Source organism: Tamandua tetradactyla, chromosome 17 (assembly GCF_023851605.1).
Source record: "Tamandua tetradactyla isolate mTamTet1 chromosome 17, mTamTet1.pri, whole genome shotgun sequence".
Lineage (NCBI taxonomy): Eukaryota > Metazoa > Chordata > Mammalia > Pilosa > Myrmecophagidae > Tamandua > Tamandua tetradactyla.
The window spans coordinates 81,839,277-81,857,873 of NC_135343.1; the positions used below are offsets into that span (position 1 = coordinate 81,839,277).

The following is an 18,597-nucleotide window of genomic DNA, read 5'->3' on the forward strand; positions in this document are numbered from 1 at the left end:
GAAGATATACAAATGGTCATTCATTATGCTGTCAGATTCAGCTTCCTTGGCCATGCTGTGAGAAAGAATTCAAGGGCACAACACAGCATAGAGTAAGCAGGCAGAAAATTCATGGAGAACACATGAGAGGACAAGCAGGCACTCTTGCAAAGAAAGGGGTGAAAAAGGCAAGAGGCCCTGCATTATTGGGGCCATCTGCTCTTACTTCTTAGCTCTACTTATTTGTTCTTCCCCTTGCTCGTTTGGCCTGTTCCTTCCACCCTCACTTCTCCCCAGTGCGGTGCCTGGTGGTAGAGAGAGCATCTGGCGAAGTCACTTGGCTCCACCCTCCTCCATAGATGACTCACTCAGGTGGGTGTCCTTTAGCCCCAGAGGAGTTGCTGCCTCTGGGCTTTCCTGTAAGTGGGTAGCCCCCAGGCAGGGTGTCTGTGCAGGACACAGACCTTCCTGACCTTGATTAACTGTCCTTGCTCAAGGGCTCCTTCACGATATTCTCCTCTCTTCCCTCTCTTCCTATTCTAGCCTGCCTCAACTACATGAAAAACTGCTCAAAATAATTGGAAATGCAAAACAAAACCACAATGAGATGCCACTTCACATCCGCTCAGATGGCTGGAATCAAAAAGTTGGGCAAGAATGAAGAGAAAGTGGACTCTTCATACAATACTGGTGGTATTATAAAATGGTGCAGCCTTTACACAAAACAGTTTGTCAGTTATTCAAGTGCTTAAACATGGAGTTACCTACGACTCAGCAATTCCATTTCTAGGTATAAACCCAAGAGGAATGAAAATATATGTTGCCGCAAAAACATATGAACAAATAGTCACAGCAGCATGATGCTTAATAGCAAAAAAATGGATCAACCAAAATGTCTATCAACTAACAATGGATAGGCAAAATGTGGCACATCCATACAATGGAATATTATTTGCCAAAAAAAGAATGAAATGCTGATAAATGCTGGAAGGTGGATGACCTAGAAATTATTTTCTAAGTAAAAGAAGTCACTCACAAAAGGCGAATTATGTATCATTCTACTTATATGAAATGCCCAGAATAAGCAAATATCTGGAGACAGAAAATAGATTAGTAGTTTCCAGAGGATAGAGAGAGAGGGAAATGAGAAGTGGCTACTAATAGGTATAGGGTGTCTTTTGAAGGTGATGAAAATGTTCGAAAATTAAATAGTTGTGACAGTTGTACAATTCTGTGGCATAAAAAAACACACTGAATCATAGACTCTAAAAGGGTGAATTCTATGGTATGTGAATCATATTTCAATAAAGCTGTTAGAAAACATACATAAATATATACATAAGAATGAAAAACTAAGTATACAAAACAAGAGAGCAATGTCTGAATCACTGAGAAGTCTCTGCTGTGAGAGAACAGAAATTCTGGTCAAGGGTCTAGTTTACATGTGGGGGAAGGATTAAAAGGTGCTTATTGTATCATTTTAAAAATAAGTATATGGAACAGAGAATTAATACATATGTAGATCAAAAGAGCAATGTTTGGCCATTGATAAGCCTTTCCATGAACTAAGAATTAGAATTAACCCAATTTTTTCCACCTGAATTCCATTAAAAGTATTGAAGGGTGAATAGACATTATTCTATCAGTATAATGGGATAGATAGCCCACAAATTGTTCTACTTGAAAACCATTTTAAAAGTTGGATGAAATATAAATATAAATTTATTTTAAATTATTATTGAGTTAGAAAAAAGGGAGGATCCCTTCAAGTCCAAAAACTAAACAAGGGCAGGAACTAAGAGGTCGGTAAAATACTGAGGTCAGCTGAAATGCTGAGGGGATCTGCTGAACAGGGGCACAGGAGCTTTGATTTTTTTTTCACGTTTTCCCAGAGATAAAGGGAGAGAAGCTCACCTAAAAGGCGTGGGGGGATGTCTAATAAGAGACCCCACATAAGTAACTGTCTTATCAGACTCATTGAAAGGTGAAGTCGAAATAAATCTATGCCCACACCCAGCTCCAAACGACAGCAAGTTAAATGGCCTATCCTGAACCTTGGCACTTGGTGGAAAGGGACAAAAAAGAAAATTTTCGTTGAAAATTCCCAACCAGAATCAACTCTTATGTTTTGGATTTCCCAGCTTATATCCGTTCTTTCTAAATGATCTAAAAACCCGCAAGTGAAGACTTTAAATACAAGAAAGCTCAGACTTGAGGGTTTCCTGTGAAGATAGAATGTAAAATAATTGTCTAATATATCTAAGGAAAATTTTCAAAGTTTTGAATATATGAGCAAAATGAAAAAACATGACCAGTAAGATATGAAAATAAATTTCTTTTACATGAAAAATCTACTCATGAAAATCTAAATTTTTGTGGATGGTTTTAACAACAGAGCTGGAAAGAATTACTGACCTGGCAGGTGGATGACATGCCATCACTTATGAGGTAGGCATCGTTAATTTTCCTGTTTTCCAAATGAGAAATAAGGCACAGATTAAATAAATAATCTAAGACCTCAAAATTAATAACTGAAGGCACTATTCAAATAGAGCAAAAGTTCCAAATAAATCATTTAAACTAAACTCAGAATTATTACCTTGGTTCTTATTGATAAATATTAGTTTATTAGTCTGTTTTGATATTTCAAATAACCTGTTAAATGACTGGTTTGGATATCATTATTAGTTGTTTTTACCCTTACGATTTTCAATTCGGAGTTTATTTTTCTAGGTAAGGCACAATTTGAATGGTATCTATCTCTTGGACCATTAAAACCATATAGTCATAATCTATACATCATCACACCCAGATTGATTAATAGATGGATAATATGTTTATTAAAATGTATTCATACATATTTGCCTTATTTCACAAAGACTTGAAATGGCTTCCAGGAAAAAAATTGATAATATGAATATATAAAAAAGTATGTCAAGACCAAGAAAATCTAAATTTGAGTAAAAGATCAAGGCTCAGGAGGAAATAGAGGCTTCTAGGCTTTTTGGAGAGGCGGTTTGAAGCCGAGGCTCAAAGGGTGCATGGACTATCAGTTACCATATCATCAGAATAAATTACGTTTGCACAACGCAAACCCTCATATTAATTATATACACAAGTGTGATTTCAGGGTTTGTCCTTAGAAGTTCTCTGTAGAGATCTTTTTTTTCCAAAGTTTTTGATGCAATTATTCAGTTGTTTCTCTTTGACCACTGATAGCGAGATTCACCATTTCTAAGCTTCATATTTATTAGTTGTCTCAAGTTTACTTTGCAGAGAGAGTTTTTATGGAATCAATTATGACACCACCGTTTCTCTGATTTAATATGCTTCTCGGAATATTTTTTTTTTGTATCTTTATAATATCTTACCACTGTTTATTCTCATGGGGAAAATGGAGCTGAAGGGCATTTTACACAAAATTCTCTGGTTTCTGAAATTCAATACATTTTATAGTGCTTGAAACATTTCATTGTCTGTGCTGGTCATTTTGTTTTCCTCAAAAATAAATTTATATTGATTCACAAAAAGCCACACTCCTTTTCCATTATTCCTGTTAGGCACATTTTCAGATTCTTTTTTCCAAAGTTTACTTTTCAGAAAAGGATTAAATATAGTATGAGAGAGAGAGTGCTGTGACTTTATCAAAAAAGTAACAATTTTCAGCTAAGAATGTAGTTTTAGTTTTTTTTTTTTATAGTACATATTTGGAATGTTATATTTATAGATCTGTGTCAAATTTTCCCATGCACGATTTTTTTTTAGAAATTTATTGCTCACTAATGTTGGTAGCTTTTACTTCTAAAATGGTGAATTGGGAAAAAAAATCACCTTCAGTGGGGACATGATGGAAATACACAAATTAGTGAATTAAAATTTAAACTTAAATCTAGAGAACAAGGTGACCAGACTAGGAAAGAAATTATTCTTCCCAGGAACTCAAATAACTTGACTTTAAGTCAGCTTTTTGGAATACAGATAAGAAAGCCAACATAAAAAATGAGATGCAACTGGCAGGAAGACAGAAAAGAGAGAAGTGCCTCAGTGACTCCCAAGTAAAAGGAGGATAAAGGAACACATTTTGCCCCTTTATTACATGGTGAGAAAGCAATAAGAAAGGATACCAAAAAGCTATAGGTTTAAAATTGGTTTGTTGAGGATCTTATTTTTTTCCAAACAGAGTCAAAGCCTCAGAGCCTACCTGAGAGGATTGGAAGGAAGGTTAGCAAGATGAAGAAACTGTTGAAATGTTCCTATCACTATTAGGACCTCCTATTACACTTGCTATCTAAAAAACAGGTTTTAAACATAACCTATATCCTCCTGAATTTTATGCGTGTTTCATATACACTCACAGACACACACACCACATACATACATGCACTTACATGACAGCATATTCTAATTATACTGTAAATTCCACAAGTCAAGAAACCATTTTTATATTTATTTTACACATAACAGTTTCCAGCTCAGAACGAAGTGCGTGGTAGATAGCCTAAAAATATTTGTTAAATTGGATTATGATTAGTAAAACAAAAAAAAAGATCTGATGACAGTTATCAAAATTGCCTTTCAGGAGATCAAGCATTCAGAAAAGTAAAATTCAACTATAGCAGCTTGAATTTAATCTTGGTTATTCAGACGATGCCTTAACCATTTATTTTCATTACAGTATAGGTCTTGGGGCTTTCCATCTTCAATTTTTACTTATCAATGTGAGTGAAATGCAGAAATACGAAATAATAGAGAAACTTTTCACTGGAAAACCGTAGGCAACCATTTTTTCTTTTTTGATGGTTTGCTGTTAGAAAAAACAACCCTGTGTAGCTCACCGTTAGTGGACTTAAAATGATTGGAGCAGAGAACCAAGAGCTGACAATGAATTTAACTGTACTACACAGAGGTATAATGGCAACCTTCCATTTTCAGCTCTGACCCAGCCTAGAAGTTCCTCTCCCTTAAAAACTCCTACCCCAGCCCTCCAGGCGGGCGGAACGCTAACCACGAAGGGCTGATGGCAAGCAGCGCACACAGAAACCGAGGGCATCAGGACTGGAAACGTAACAGGAGGTCCCTCCAGGGTGGAAGCAACTGAAGGCCAGCAGGGAGCAGAAAGGAACCACAAGACCGCTGTGTCCTTTAAACAGGTAGCTGTGCAGGACATCTGAATTTAGAGTTACTGCAGGCCAACAGGCTGAACATTTTTTTTACAATGAGTAATAAGGGCCCCGATAGAAGGTGGGGAACATTGCTACCCAGAAAAAAAAACATGCTCTTAATTCTCATCCCGGCGGGTGGAAACCCATTGGAGATAAGAGCTGTTGGGAGTGTCATTTTTAGTAAGACGTGGCACAAGTGAAGGAGGGTGGATCTCCATCTCGATTACTGAAGGTCTACTGAGGAGGACCCAGAAGTCGCTGAAGCCAGAAAGACTTGTCACGTGAAGGAGGCAGAGATGAAAACCAAGGACACCAAGGGTTGTCAGCAGCCAACACCAGGCGCTAGAGGCTTCCTGGAGAAAGCAAGACTTAGCAATGTCTTGAATAGGGGCTTCTAGCCTCAAACCGTGAGCCAATGAATTCCTGTTCTTTAGGCCAAAACCAACCTGCGGCGTGTGTGGTAAAATCTCCAGCAAACCAAGACAACAGGAGAGACCAAAAGAGTAAAACACATTGAAGATGTCGTAAGCCCACAGTCAGTAAAACACAACCACAAATCTGAGCCAGACCACAAAAGAGATGAGGGACAGAAATACAATTGTATGCCATATATATCGACCCTGAAGTTGCGGTATGGTATAGTACCGGAGACAGAGCAGACAAGCTTGGCTCAGACCCTGGTCTGGCAGCTTTCTTTGTGATCCAGGAAACATGAAACTAACCATTCTGAGCTTCAGTAGCACTTTCTTTGCACGTGGTAAAAACTGCAGACAGCAGTTTGAAAGCCCCTATTTTGGTCCCTGACAGGTCACAGGCATCTGGTAATAGAACCTATTACTATGGTTGTTCTTTTTCTTGTTACACTAATCTTGGTTGTTCACTTAGGACCAAATGAATAGGACTCTGTCCATGGTCCTCATTCGAAGTGTGAATTCAGTTACTTTTGAATCATGTTTCTGGTTTCTTCATAAATTCAAAGTTAAAGAAACTCCTCCAGGCAAGGTCACAAAGCAAAATGCGTTAGCAGTGCTACTCCAGAGGGGTGCCCTGATAAGCCAGTGTTTGGTTTGGGGTGCTATATAAAATAATGGCAGGGACTTTCACTATCATTTCCTTCACCTTGGGTCTTGGTCATTACACGAGTTCAGGAGACGGGAGAAGATTGCTTGAAAGGGTAACAGGAGGATTAATTTTCCTACAAATTTTAGAACCAAGAACACTGGGAATCAAAATGTTAAAAATGCACACTATAGAGGGCTCAACATAAAAAACATAACCAAAACATGCTATTTTATAATTTAAAAAGAAAGAAAAGAAAATGACAGAGATTATTCCATTTCAAACTAACCACATGCTAATTATTAAATGAAAGCATGCATCTGCTTCTCTTCAACAGACACTAAATGAAGCTAAACTCCAGATGCTGCAGCAAACCAGAGTAACATGAATTATGGCAAAACATTTAAGACCAAGTGCGAAGTTGCTGAATTACTGTCACTTCCCCTGACCTGGTGCTACTTTACAAGATGTCAGTCCTAGGGTGACTGCCGCCATCACCGAGCATGTACTCCCTTTCAGGGAGAAGAGGAGAGGCGGGACCTGGAGTGGAGAGCGTAGCCGAACCCTCTCTGCCAACACTCTGCCTCCAACATGGCTTACCTCCACCTCACCCTCGCCTTCCAGAAAGGAGAGATGTCGCTGCAGTGAAGAGGCTTCCCCCATTTTGATCTGGTTGACCTAAAATGCCCATCAAAAGCAAAATTTTTTAAAATGATAATAAACAATATAGGTTCCTACAATCGATACCAAACCACAGCCATCATAAAAAAGAGTTGTTTTCCCCCACATATGTATGTCGGAGTTTCCTATCGGTACTGTCACTCCTCTAACCTTAAGTACTTTCTTGAAGTTTATTCGATTAGGTCCCTACAGGATTTTATAATCTGGGTTCAAACCGTTTCACAAAGAAAAACCTATGTGTAGAAGGGGTCCAGGAAGACAGGGACCAGGATACGGTGAGTTCACCCATGCTCCAGGGAACGACTGGAGAAGTGAAAGAAAAATGACAGGCCAGATGTCCCAGGGTGCGAGTGACCGGGGAGGGTCTCCTACATTATACGGTGTCCTGGGTGAAAAAGGCGGGAATTGGGTTGCAGAGAACAGAGTAAGTGGGCTCCGTCGGGACTCCATCAGGTCAAGGGGCTTCACCCAGGAAAGTGCCTGCCCCCGCAGCTAACTTGGGCTATCAGCTCCATTCAGCAACACAGCCTGGAGCTCCCTTGGGGACCCAGGAAGCCAGTAAACGTGCTTTCCCTGCTCAGGAGACCCTCCAGCTAATGCACAGGGCCTACCACTCCCCTTTTCATATGGAGGCCTGGAGCCCTCAGGAGTGCTCAGACAGGGAGGTGGGAGTGAGGAAGCTAGCCATGCCTCATGCTGCACCCCACACCCCACACCGCGCCTCTTGCACACCGCCCCATGCCCCCACACCTTGTCCCTATACACCTCCACAGCCCACCCACCCTGCACCCTGCCCACCTGTGCCCCCTGATACTGTCTCAAACATCAGAGACCCCCAAGTCAATAGACCAAGCCCTTGACCTTGAGGCTTGCTCTTGTGAAGCTTATTTACGTAGTGGAGAAGCTAAGCCCACCTATAGCTGTGACTCTTAGTTTCCAGAAAACCTTTTTTGTTACTCAGATGTGCCTCTCCCTCTCTATAAGCCCAACTTTGCAAGTAAAATCATTTTCCTCTCCCCCCACCTCCAACATAGGACCCGACATCCAAGGGTGAAAGTCTCCCTGGCAACATGGGACGTGAATCCCAGGGATGACCCTGACACTGTGGGATCAACAACAACTTCCTGACTAAAAAGGGGAAAAGAAATGTAACAAAATAAGGGATCAGTGGCTACGAGAGTACAAATAGAGTCAAGAGGCTATTCTCATGCAAGCTTCAGCTAGATATTGCTAATTATCACGCTTTGGCCAACCCCAACCAAAACCATTCCTGTTAACCTAAAGAACACCTAAGGCTCTATCTGAGATTCAACAAAAGCTTCACACACCAAGAATACCTTCCAGAAAACGACAAACTGCAGATGGTTCCTAGGCCAGATAAATTCAGCCTCTCTAAGAACATCAACTAGTTCCATCCCCCATCCCATATTATCGACACCCCTTTCTAACATGAAAAAGTTAGAATGGGCAGAACCCAAATACCCCTGAAGATTGGGACAGGATCAAGGAGGAGGAGGAGTAAAACAGAGAAGATAGGATTTAACAAATGAGATGACTGCTGAATCATTATATTGATTTTTTTTTGCCTCCAGTGTCTTAGAGCAGTTACAAGGAAAAGCCTAAAGTTGTAGAACAGTAACCCATACCAAACTCTGAAATCTGTTCTCTAACCACTTGTTGCAATGTACTTTGGAATTTATTGCTTTTCTGTATATATGTTATATTTCACAATAAAAAAAAAAGTTTTAAAAAAAACATGAAAATGTAAAAAAAGAATGTGTACAGATTAATTCATAATATTAATATTAATTCATAATAAGCACTGTCAAATGATAACCAGTGCCAGCAGAGTGATGGTTTATCGTCCAGCTGGCTTTTAGAGACCTGAGGCAGGGCCACACTCACTGTTCCTAGAAACAGAGCATGCTACATTATCAGTTTTTAAAATGTATCTATGTACAAAAAGGAAGTATGTTTTTACTGTACCAGGAGAAAAGGAATGTTTGCATTCAGAATTTCTCAAATCTAGCAAAGATATCCTTAAAACACTCCTAGCAACTTGTTGAACAAAATTCATACACAAGAAAGAAAAAAATCAATTCTTTAAACTAAAATAACTTGTTTCTAAACATCCTATAGGTTTCTTGCAGAGGTGAGAACTATGAAGACTTTTCCCTGAAAATTATTCATTTGAGAAAGTTTTAACAATGGGTGAAAATGATTGACAGAACGTCTCCATCAAAATAAACGACTGCCACATATAGCTCAGTGCCAGTCACATGGAAAGACTTTAATAAATGCCTGGTGATGGATTGTACATTTTAAGGATATATTCCGTTAGGGTCATTGATCCACTTTGTCAGCACCTTAATGATTCCATTAGACATAAAGCTGATGTTTTACAATTATGGGGTAGTGTTCAGTCAGCACCCAGTCAACAAACATTTATTAAGTTCTTGCTATTCATTTATTTATTCATTCATTCAACAAATATTTATTGAATAACTCTAACAAGCCAGCCACAGGCCCTGGCTTGGGGTACTCAGCAGTGAATCCAATTGACAGTCTCCATTCCCTCCTTCAGAAACTTCAAGACTAGTAAGAAGAAAGCGAAATTAAACAAAGAAGCAAATAAATATATGAATAAAACCATCCTAGTAGTGCTAAGTGCTCTGAAGAAAAAAGAACAGGGTAATGAGATAGAGTTTAATTTGAGGGAGAAGGGAAGTCAACCAGAGGCACCAAAAATAGGAAACGTCACTCCGAGATGCTGACTTCTGAAATAGTTAGTGATTCAATTATCTAGAGGAAGAAATTTCCAGGAAGACAAAAGAGCCAGGTTAAAGGCACAAAGGTAGAATGAGCTTAGCTGCTTTGAGGAACAAAAGGCCAAAATCGTTGAAAGAGAACAAATATTTTGATTTTATCTTAAAATTAGAGGACATCTGTATTAATCTGTTAAACTGCCAGAATGCAAAACACCAGAATTAGAATGGCTTTTAAAAGGGGAATTTAATAAGGTACAAGTTTACAGTTCTAAGTCTATGAAAATATCCAAACTAAGGCATCCAGGGAAGCACGCCATAATTCAAGAAAGGCCAGTGGGTCTGAAACTCCTCTGTCAGCTGAGAAGACACATGGCTGGCACCTGCTGGTCCCAGCTCTGTTGCTTTCAACCTCTGTTCCTGTAGGGTTCTTCACTTTGTTTCTCTGGAGCTGGCTTCCATCTCTTTCCTTCCCTTGGTTCTCTCCAGCTTCTGGCTTGCTCAACATCTCATGGGGAGGCACAGGGCAACATGTGCTGGGCCCCAAGATTTTCCAAACATTTGTGTCTCTGTTCTCTGAAGCAACTGTTCTCCAGGCATCTACATCTGCTCTCTCTTTCAGCTCTGTCCTCTCTGAAATGTTTTCTCATTTAAGGGGCTCCAGTAAAATAATCAAGACCCACCTGGAATGGGTGGAGCCACATCTCCATCTAATCAAAAGGTCACACCCACAACTGAGTGTGTCACATCTCTGTGAATATACTCTAATAAAAATTTCTGCTCTATAATACAATATTAAATTAGGATTAAAAGAAGTGGCTATCTCCACAAGATTGAATCAGGATCAAAACATAGCTTTACTAGGGTATCTAATACTTTCAAACAGGCACATTTAAGCAGATTTTTAAGTCAGTTCTATTGAAGAATAATTTGTACTCAAAAATATTCACCCATTTAAAATATTCAGTTCAAATGTGTATAGTCTAATAACTACCAACACAATCAAAATACAGAATATTTCCGTTACCCCAAAAGTCACCTCAGGCCCATTCGCAATCAATCCCCACCTCCCCACCATAAGTGGCTGGGAATCACTACAGTTTCGTCATATAAATAGAATCATATAACATGCAGTCTTTTGTTTCAAGGCTTCTTTGACTTTGCACAATGCTTTTGAGATTCATCTGTGCCGCTGAGTATTTGCTTTTGTAACTGTATAGCTATAACACCATATACTTATCCATTTACCAGTTGATAGACATATGGGTTGTTTCTAGCTTGGGGCTATCAGGGAAATTAATTGCCATCAACAGTCACATATAGAGCTTTGTAGGGATGAATGTATTCATTTCTCTCAGGTAAATATGTAGGAGTGGCAGTGCTGTGTCTACTGCTAAGTGTATGTTTAAAAGAAACTGCCAAACTGTTTCCCACTTTGTATTCTCATGTTTCAGAGTTCCAGTTTCTCCATACTCTCACCAATAGCTGACATGGTCAGTCTCTTAAATTTTAGCCATTCTAGTGGGTGTATAGTTTGGGTTTGGCAAAGCTGTCACCAGAAATGGGTTGGCTTTTACAGTGGGGACTTATTAGTGTACAATTACAGTTCTTAGGCCATGAAAATGTCCAAACTCAAGGCATCCACAGGATGATACCTGGACTCTGAAGACAGGCTGCCAGCAACTGGAGCTCTTCTGTCACATGGGAAGGCATATGGCCAGGATCTGTGGACTCTTCAACCTGGATTTTGTTGCTTCCAGCTTCTGGCTTCCTGTCTCTCTTCAGTTTCTGTCTCTCCTAGCTTCCCTGGGTGTGGTCTTGGTTCTCGGCTTCTCTGTGGCCTTTTCCATGAGCTTCTCTGATTTTCATCTCTTCTTTTCTGTGTGTCCTTTATCCTCTCATAAAGGACTCCAGGAAGAGGATTAGACCCGCCTCAGAGCACTCCTCCACTGAAATAACCTAATCAAGAGGTCCCAACCACAGGAATGGATTAAAAAAGCGTGACATGGTTTGCTAAACTGTATTCAACATCACACCTGTTAACTCTTAAGAACCTCTAAGGCTCTAACTGAGACTGTATAAAAGTTTCATGCACTAAGTTTGCTTTCCTGGACCCTATCATTTCCAGAGGGTTCCTAGGCCAGATAAATCCTGAAACTCAGAAGGACCAGCCTTTCCTAGATTATAAACAATTGCCCCCTATGCTTTAGTGCTGACACTCCTTCTCAACATGAAAAACTCAGACTGGGCATTGCCTAAAGATCCCTGTAGATTAGAAGGAACTAAAGAAAAGGAGGCGGAATAACAGAGAAAATAGGATTTAACAAACAAGTATGACTGCTGAATCGCTATATTAACATTCCTCCCAGCCTCCAGTGTTTCGGAGTAGCTAGCAGCAAAAAAAACCCATAACAAACTCTGAAATCTGTTCTGTAGCTACTTGTTGAAGTGTTCTTTGAAAACCATTGCTTCTTCTTCTTTTCTTTGTACATATGCTACATTCCATAATGAAAAACATATTAAAAAGACAGAAAAAAAAGAATATGACATTTTCTGGGAAACATTATAGCTTCAAGCTACCACATATATCATAGTTTTCATTTTTATTCCCCTTATGATTAAAGATGTTAAGCATACTTTCATGGACTTATTGGTTATTTATTCATTGATCTTTTTCAGCAAAATCTTTCTGCTAAGGCATTTTCCTCTTCTTTATTGACTTTTCTTATTATGGAGTTATACAAATTCTATATGTTCTGAATAGAAGTCCTTTTTTGCATATGCATTTATAAATATTTTCTTCTGTTTGTGATTTGTAATTTCACTTTCTTAGTTGTCAGTTCAAGATCAAGTCTAAATTTTACCTATTTTTTTCTTTATGGCTCCTGTTTTTTGTGAATTACCTAAGAAAATGTTTTCTAACTTAAGGTCAAAAAGATTTTCAGCTATGCTTTCTTCTAGCATTTGTATACTTTCAGCTCTTGTGTTACATTTTGAATTTTTTTGTACACAGTGTGAGTTGAGGGTTGAAGTTCATTTTTCCCCACATAAACATCCAATTTTTCCAGCACAATTTGTTGGAGGCTATCTTTTGCTCCATTGAATTACTTTGACATCTTTATCAGAAATCAATTAACTATATCCATATGGGTCTGTTTTTCAGCTTTCTGTTCTGTTCCAATAATCTGTTTCTATCCTTTCGCCAATACATACTCTCTAGGTAACTGTATTTTTATGTTATGTCGTGAAACCAGGTAGTATGAGTCCTCCAACTTTGTTCTTGTTTTCCAAAATTTATTCGGCCATTCTAGTCCCCTTACTTTTCCATGAATTTATGATTCTAAAATTTTAGAATCAGCTTGTCAATTTCTAATCTCTCCCAAACACCCCCCTGCAAAAAAAAGTCCTGTTGGATTTTTATTAGGATTACATTAAATCCATAGATCAGTTTGGAGATAACTGACACTTTAACAATATTGGACTTCTGATTCATTAGTAGGTTATATTTCTTCATTTCTTTAGGTAAGTTTTAATTTCCTCACTGATGTTTTAAGGTCTACAGTTGTAGCACATATTTTGTTAAATATATCCCTAAGGATTTCATGCTTTGGGATGCTATTTTAAATGGGATTGTTTTTTTAGATTTCAATTTCTGTTTACTCTTTGCTATCATATATAAAATTTAAATAATCAAATATTGGCCTTGTATTCTGTGATCTTGCTAAACTCACTTATTGGTTCTTATAGCATTTGATAGAGACCTTAAATTTCCTTAAATAGATGATCATGTCATCTAAGAATAAACAGTTTTATTTCTTCCTTTCCAAACTTAAAGCCTTTAGATCCTTTTTTTTTCTTTTCTCATGGCACTGGGCATGGATAAAATTCATAAGAGTGGCCATCTCTGCCTTATACTCAAATTTATAATTAAATTTTTCACCATTAAGAATGATATTACCTGGGGGTACAAGGGTAGTTCAGTGGTAGAATTCTCACCTGCCATGCCGGAGACCCAGTTCCTATTTCTGATCCATCCATTTCCCCAAAAAACAAACAAGCAAGCAAAAACCAAACAAACAAGAATTCAACAAACGGCACTGTAATCACGGGACACTCACATGGAAAAATAATGAAAGGTGACCCTGCCATACAGCAAAAAAAAAAAAGAATGACATTACCACAAGAATATGTATATGATTGTATGTTGTTTCATAAATAAAAATATTTTTTAAAGCAGTAATAATTTCCAACTGAAAATAAATTTTTTAATAAAAAAAGAATATTACCAGTAGAATTTTTGTTGACGCCCTTCATCAGGTTGAAGAAACGCTCTTATATCCAATATGTTCTCAGAGTTTTTTAAACGTGAAGAATGTTAAATTTTCTCAATAACTTATTTGCAATGATCATATGATTCATGATTCATTGTCTGTTAATGTAAATTATGTTTTTGCTTCCTGGCTGCTAAAATGAGTATCATCAATGCATTGGCTTACACAATGAGCAGTCATTGGCTCACAGTCCTGGGGTTAGGAGAAGTCCAAATCAAGGCATCATCAAGATAGCACTCTCTCCCACAAGATGGTGGCATTCGGGGCTGACTGCTGGTGACCCTAGGTCCTGGCATTCCTGTCACACGGCAGTGTGTGTGGTGACCTCTCCTGGCTTCTCCTTTCTCTTCCAGATCGTGCTGACTTCAGCTTCTGGCTGCACCTCTGTCTTTCTCCTCTGAGGTCTCTCTATAAGACTCCAGTACAGGATTAAGGCCCATTGCAATTCAATTGGGCCAAACCTTAACCGAAGCTTCCAGAAAGTACCAGGGAAGCCATGTGGGCCTAGAGTCTTCTTAGGGGACAGTTTTTAATTAGGAATGCAATTTATTTTATAGTTAGAAGGTTCTTCAAAAGTCATGTGTTTCTTCTTGAATGAACTTTGTTAGTTTGTGCCTTTTGAGGAATGTGTCTGTTAAATTTATTGGCAAGAAGTTATTCATAACACGTCCTTGATATCCTTCATATATATATATATCTGGAATATATAGTGATTCTCCCTTCATTCTTCATATCAGTCATTTGTGTCTCCTCAATTTTTTTTCTTGATCAGTCTGGCTAGAATTTTATCAATTCTATTAAAATTTTTCTGTTTCTATTTTCTTGATTTCTACTTTTTATTATTTCCCTCCATTTGCTTGCTTAAAATTTAATTTTCTCTTCCTTTTCTAGTTCCTTATGCTGGGAACTTAGAGAGTTGTTTCTCTAGTTTTCTTCTTGTATAACATAAACCTTCAGTCCTATAAATTTCTCTCAAAACACTGCTTTAAAAAAAAAATCCAAAAGGGGAAACAACAGCCAAAGATGGAAGCAACCCAAGTGGATACCACAGATGGATGGGTAAACAAAATGTGGTGCATACATATATTATTCAGCCATTAAAAGAAATGAAGTTCTGAAAAAGGCAAAACGTATGAACCTTGAAGACATGTGCTAGGTAAAATAAGTCAGACACAAAAGGACATATATTGCATAATCTCACTCTTAAGAATAAACATATTCATAAATAGGAAGTAGATGAGAGGCTATCAGAGCTGGGGAGGGAGGATGATGAGGAATTATTGCTGAATTCTGTTTAGGGTAACAGAAAAAATTTGGCAATGGATGGTGGTGATGACAACAAAACATTATGAATGTAATTAATACAACTGATTTGTACTCATGTGAGCCGTTGAATGGGAAATTTGTATTGAATCTATGTTATTGCAATTAAAAACTGAAAATATAAATTACAAAAACACAGCTTTATATGCACCACACAAGTTTTGATAAGTTGTATTTTTATTTTCACCCAGTTCAAAGTATTTTTTATTTTCATTTGTGATTTCTTCTTTGATATTTGTGTTATTTAGAAATGTTTTGTTTCATTGTAAAATATTCATTTTTTTGGAAATTTCTTTTCCAAACCTTCCAGACATTTTCCTGCCATTAATTTCTAGTCCAACTCCACTATAGTCAGAGAAAATTCTTTGTATAATTTCAAACCTTTTAAATGTATTGAGGTATGTTTTTATAGCTCAGAATATGATTTATGTTGGGGAATAATCCCTGCACACCTGAAAAGAATGTGCATTATTTGTCTGGGAATGGAGAGTTCCATAAATGTCAAACAGGGCAAGTTGGTTCACAGTGTTGCTGAAGTATTCTATACCCTCACTGATTTTTCCGTATTTGCTGAGAAAAAAGACTATTAAAATCTCCAACTAGTTCTCCTTTTAGTTCTGTCATTTTTTACTTCATATATTTTGAAACCACTGTATCAGATGTACACTCATTTGGGGTCATTGGTCCTTGTGGGCTGCTGGGAAGCAGTTGTTCTCAGCTTCTAGGGGCAACCTGCAATCCTTGGCTCAGGGGTCCCTCCGTCTTCAAAACCAGCAATGGTCTGTTTGAATCCTTATGCTTCAAATTCTCTTAATTCCTTCTCCGCTACATTTCTCTGAAGGTGAGGGGGGATACCATTTTCCTTATCTTAAAATTTTCTTTATCTTATGTTTAAAGGGAAAGATTTATCCTTTTATGAATTAATAATTCAGAATGTGTTTGAAGACACAACCAATTAGCTGCAGTAATTTGCATTTTTATGTTCTTTCATTAGTTTCCTAAGTCCTTTTCTGTTGTTTCTGTAATGAAAAAGCTATCTTTCAAAGGTGAATAGCTTCTTTTTATTTGCTTGGTGTAATGAGCTTTCTTTAATATCAATTAGCCAATTTCATAGATTTCAAAGAAAATGAAGCTGTTGGTGGTGAAGAGCTAACAAACCATGTGATATCGTTTCATTCTTTAACTTATTGCCAAAATTCTTTTTCAATTAAAAATGTGTTGGATGATACTCTGGTTTCTCCTCAGAGCATCTAAATCTTTCGTCTTTTACTAAAAATTTCCACAGAGAGAAACAAGCATGCATTTTTAGCCAAGTTTTTGAGGGCTTGCTTTTGCAGGACTAATAAAATTGTTTAAAAAGAAAATTAAGAAATAAATAAATAATAAATAAATAAAATATGTTACATGGATTTTTGTTGCATTTTGTTATTGCTTTTATTTTGCTATTTTTGTTGAGCTTTTATATGGATTGGATCCAGACTAATATTCACCACACACCACAAATGTAACTCCATAAAGTATTATATACTTGATGTCTTTAATCCAAACCTCTGTGGTATATTTCCCCACACAGCATACAGGAAGACAAATGACAAGTGAGCATAAGATACCACACAAGTGAAGCAATGCATCATAAAATTATTCCTTCCATCAAATGCATACAGATTTCTGTTCCCAGGCCTGGCCCACCAAGGGCAAAAAAGCGCTGAGACAGAGATGTGCGTGGTTTATTTTAAAGCTGTCAAGCTTTAAAAACATAAATTCATTATTATCATGAATAAATGTTAGCTAGGTACACTGGAAACCTCTTTAACCCTCTGTGGTTTAACTGTTTCATTGTTCAGTAGGCAAACTTTTACTCTGAGTAGTACCTTTCACAATTTAGTAGTCTCCTCTAATCACCTGGCTGATCAAACTGGTGAAGACTGCTTGCAAATATGCACAGATTACTGTCAATACTGTAAGTCTTAAGGTTTTCTACAGCAGTGGGGATTAGATCAGGTCCCCTTCAAAAGACATACTCATGTCTTAATTTTTTTTTTCCAAAAACTGTCAGTGATAAAAAGCAAAGAAAGAAATAATTGAAGGCAGGGGCTCAAACAACTATTTGTATGCCAATGTCTGCAGCAGCATTATTCACTATAGCAAAAGATGGAAGCAACCCAAGTGTCCATTAACGGATGAATGGAAAAACAAAAATGTGGTGTATACATACGATGGCATATTATTCAGCCTTAAAAAGGAATGAAGTTCTGAGACATGCTACAACATGGATGAAATGTGGAGACAGCACATTGACTGAAATAAACCACACACATAAAAAGACAAATATTGTATGATCCCACTTGAAAAACCTAGAGGAAGCAAATTTCATAGAGGCCAATAGTAGATTTTAAGTTACTAGGGGGTGGACAGGGGCAGGAAGGGTAGAGGGGGTTATTACTTAATGGGTACAGAGTCTCTGCTTTTGGTGGTGACAAAGTTGGGCTAATGGATATTGGTGATAGCAGCACAATATTGTGAGTGTAATTAACACGACTGAATTGTGTACTTGAAAGTAGTCTGAATGGAAAATTTTGAGTTGTATATATGCTACTACAATAAAAAGTTAAAAATTTAAAACAGCAAAGCACTGTTGTCTTTAGACAACTTTTATTGGCCTCCTTGGCCAGACTCTCAGCTACCATTCCAACCTCCCCTTTTCATTACTTACAGTTACTTTTCTTCATCCTCCAGCCTTTCTGAATTACAGTGCTCTCACTCTCCAGGCTCTCGCTAGCCCTTTCCCACTGCTGTCTCTCCTTGTCCTGTTAGCTCTGTGTGGGAAAGCTAACTTCCACCCATCCTTTTAGGTGCCGCCTGGTGAAGTAGAGCTGGGAGGTTAAATGGCCATTGTCTGCAGCCAAACTGTAATCCACTTACTAGCAAGTTATTTGCCTTCTCTGGGCTTTAGTTGCCCTATCCAGAAAAATGGGAGAAACAGTGTCTAGCTCATAGGGTTTTGCTTTGTTTTGTTTTGTTTTGTTTTGTTTGCATGGGTAGGCACCAGGAAATGAAGCTCATAGGGCTTTTGTGATAATTAAGTTAACTTATGGTTAAGATAGTAGTAACTAGCTACCTGCTTAGCAATTAATAGAGGTCAGCTTTTAATGTCAACTACAACTTCCTTTATGTAGTCTTGCCTGATCCCTCTATGTGGATTCCTCTTCTTCCCCTCAAAAGCTACGATGCACTCCTCTAACGATTTTTGTCATCTCCTTCCATTTAGAGACATCTTATTTTCTAATATAGAAAATA

General features: G+C 37.9%; 1 long non-coding RNA gene and 1 other non-coding gene across 4 annotated transcripts in view; one reads left to right on the top strand and one right to left on the bottom strand.

The window, feature by feature from the left end:
* LOC143661440 (uncharacterized) overlaps nucleotides 1–18,153 on the bottom strand; it is a 138,313-nt gene extending 120,160 nt beyond the window's left edge. For 2 of the 3 annotated variants that reach the window (XR_013164590.1, XR_013164588.1), the window contains exons 1-2: nucleotides 18,014–18,153; nucleotides 2,395–2,446 (exon numbers count right to left, since the gene is read on the bottom strand). This is a non-coding gene — a long non-coding RNA (uncharacterized LOC143661440). The remainder of the gene's footprint in view (nucleotides 1–2,394; nucleotides 2,447–18,013) is intronic. The other variant, XR_013164589.1, reaches the window with a different exon arrangement.
* LOC143661839 (U5 spliceosomal RNA) lies at nucleotides 16,526–16,640 on the top strand. The gene has a single exon (XR_013164877.1). It is a non-coding gene; the product is annotated as a U5 spliceosomal RNA (small nuclear RNA).
* Nucleotides 18,154–18,597: the final 444 nt, after the last annotated feature.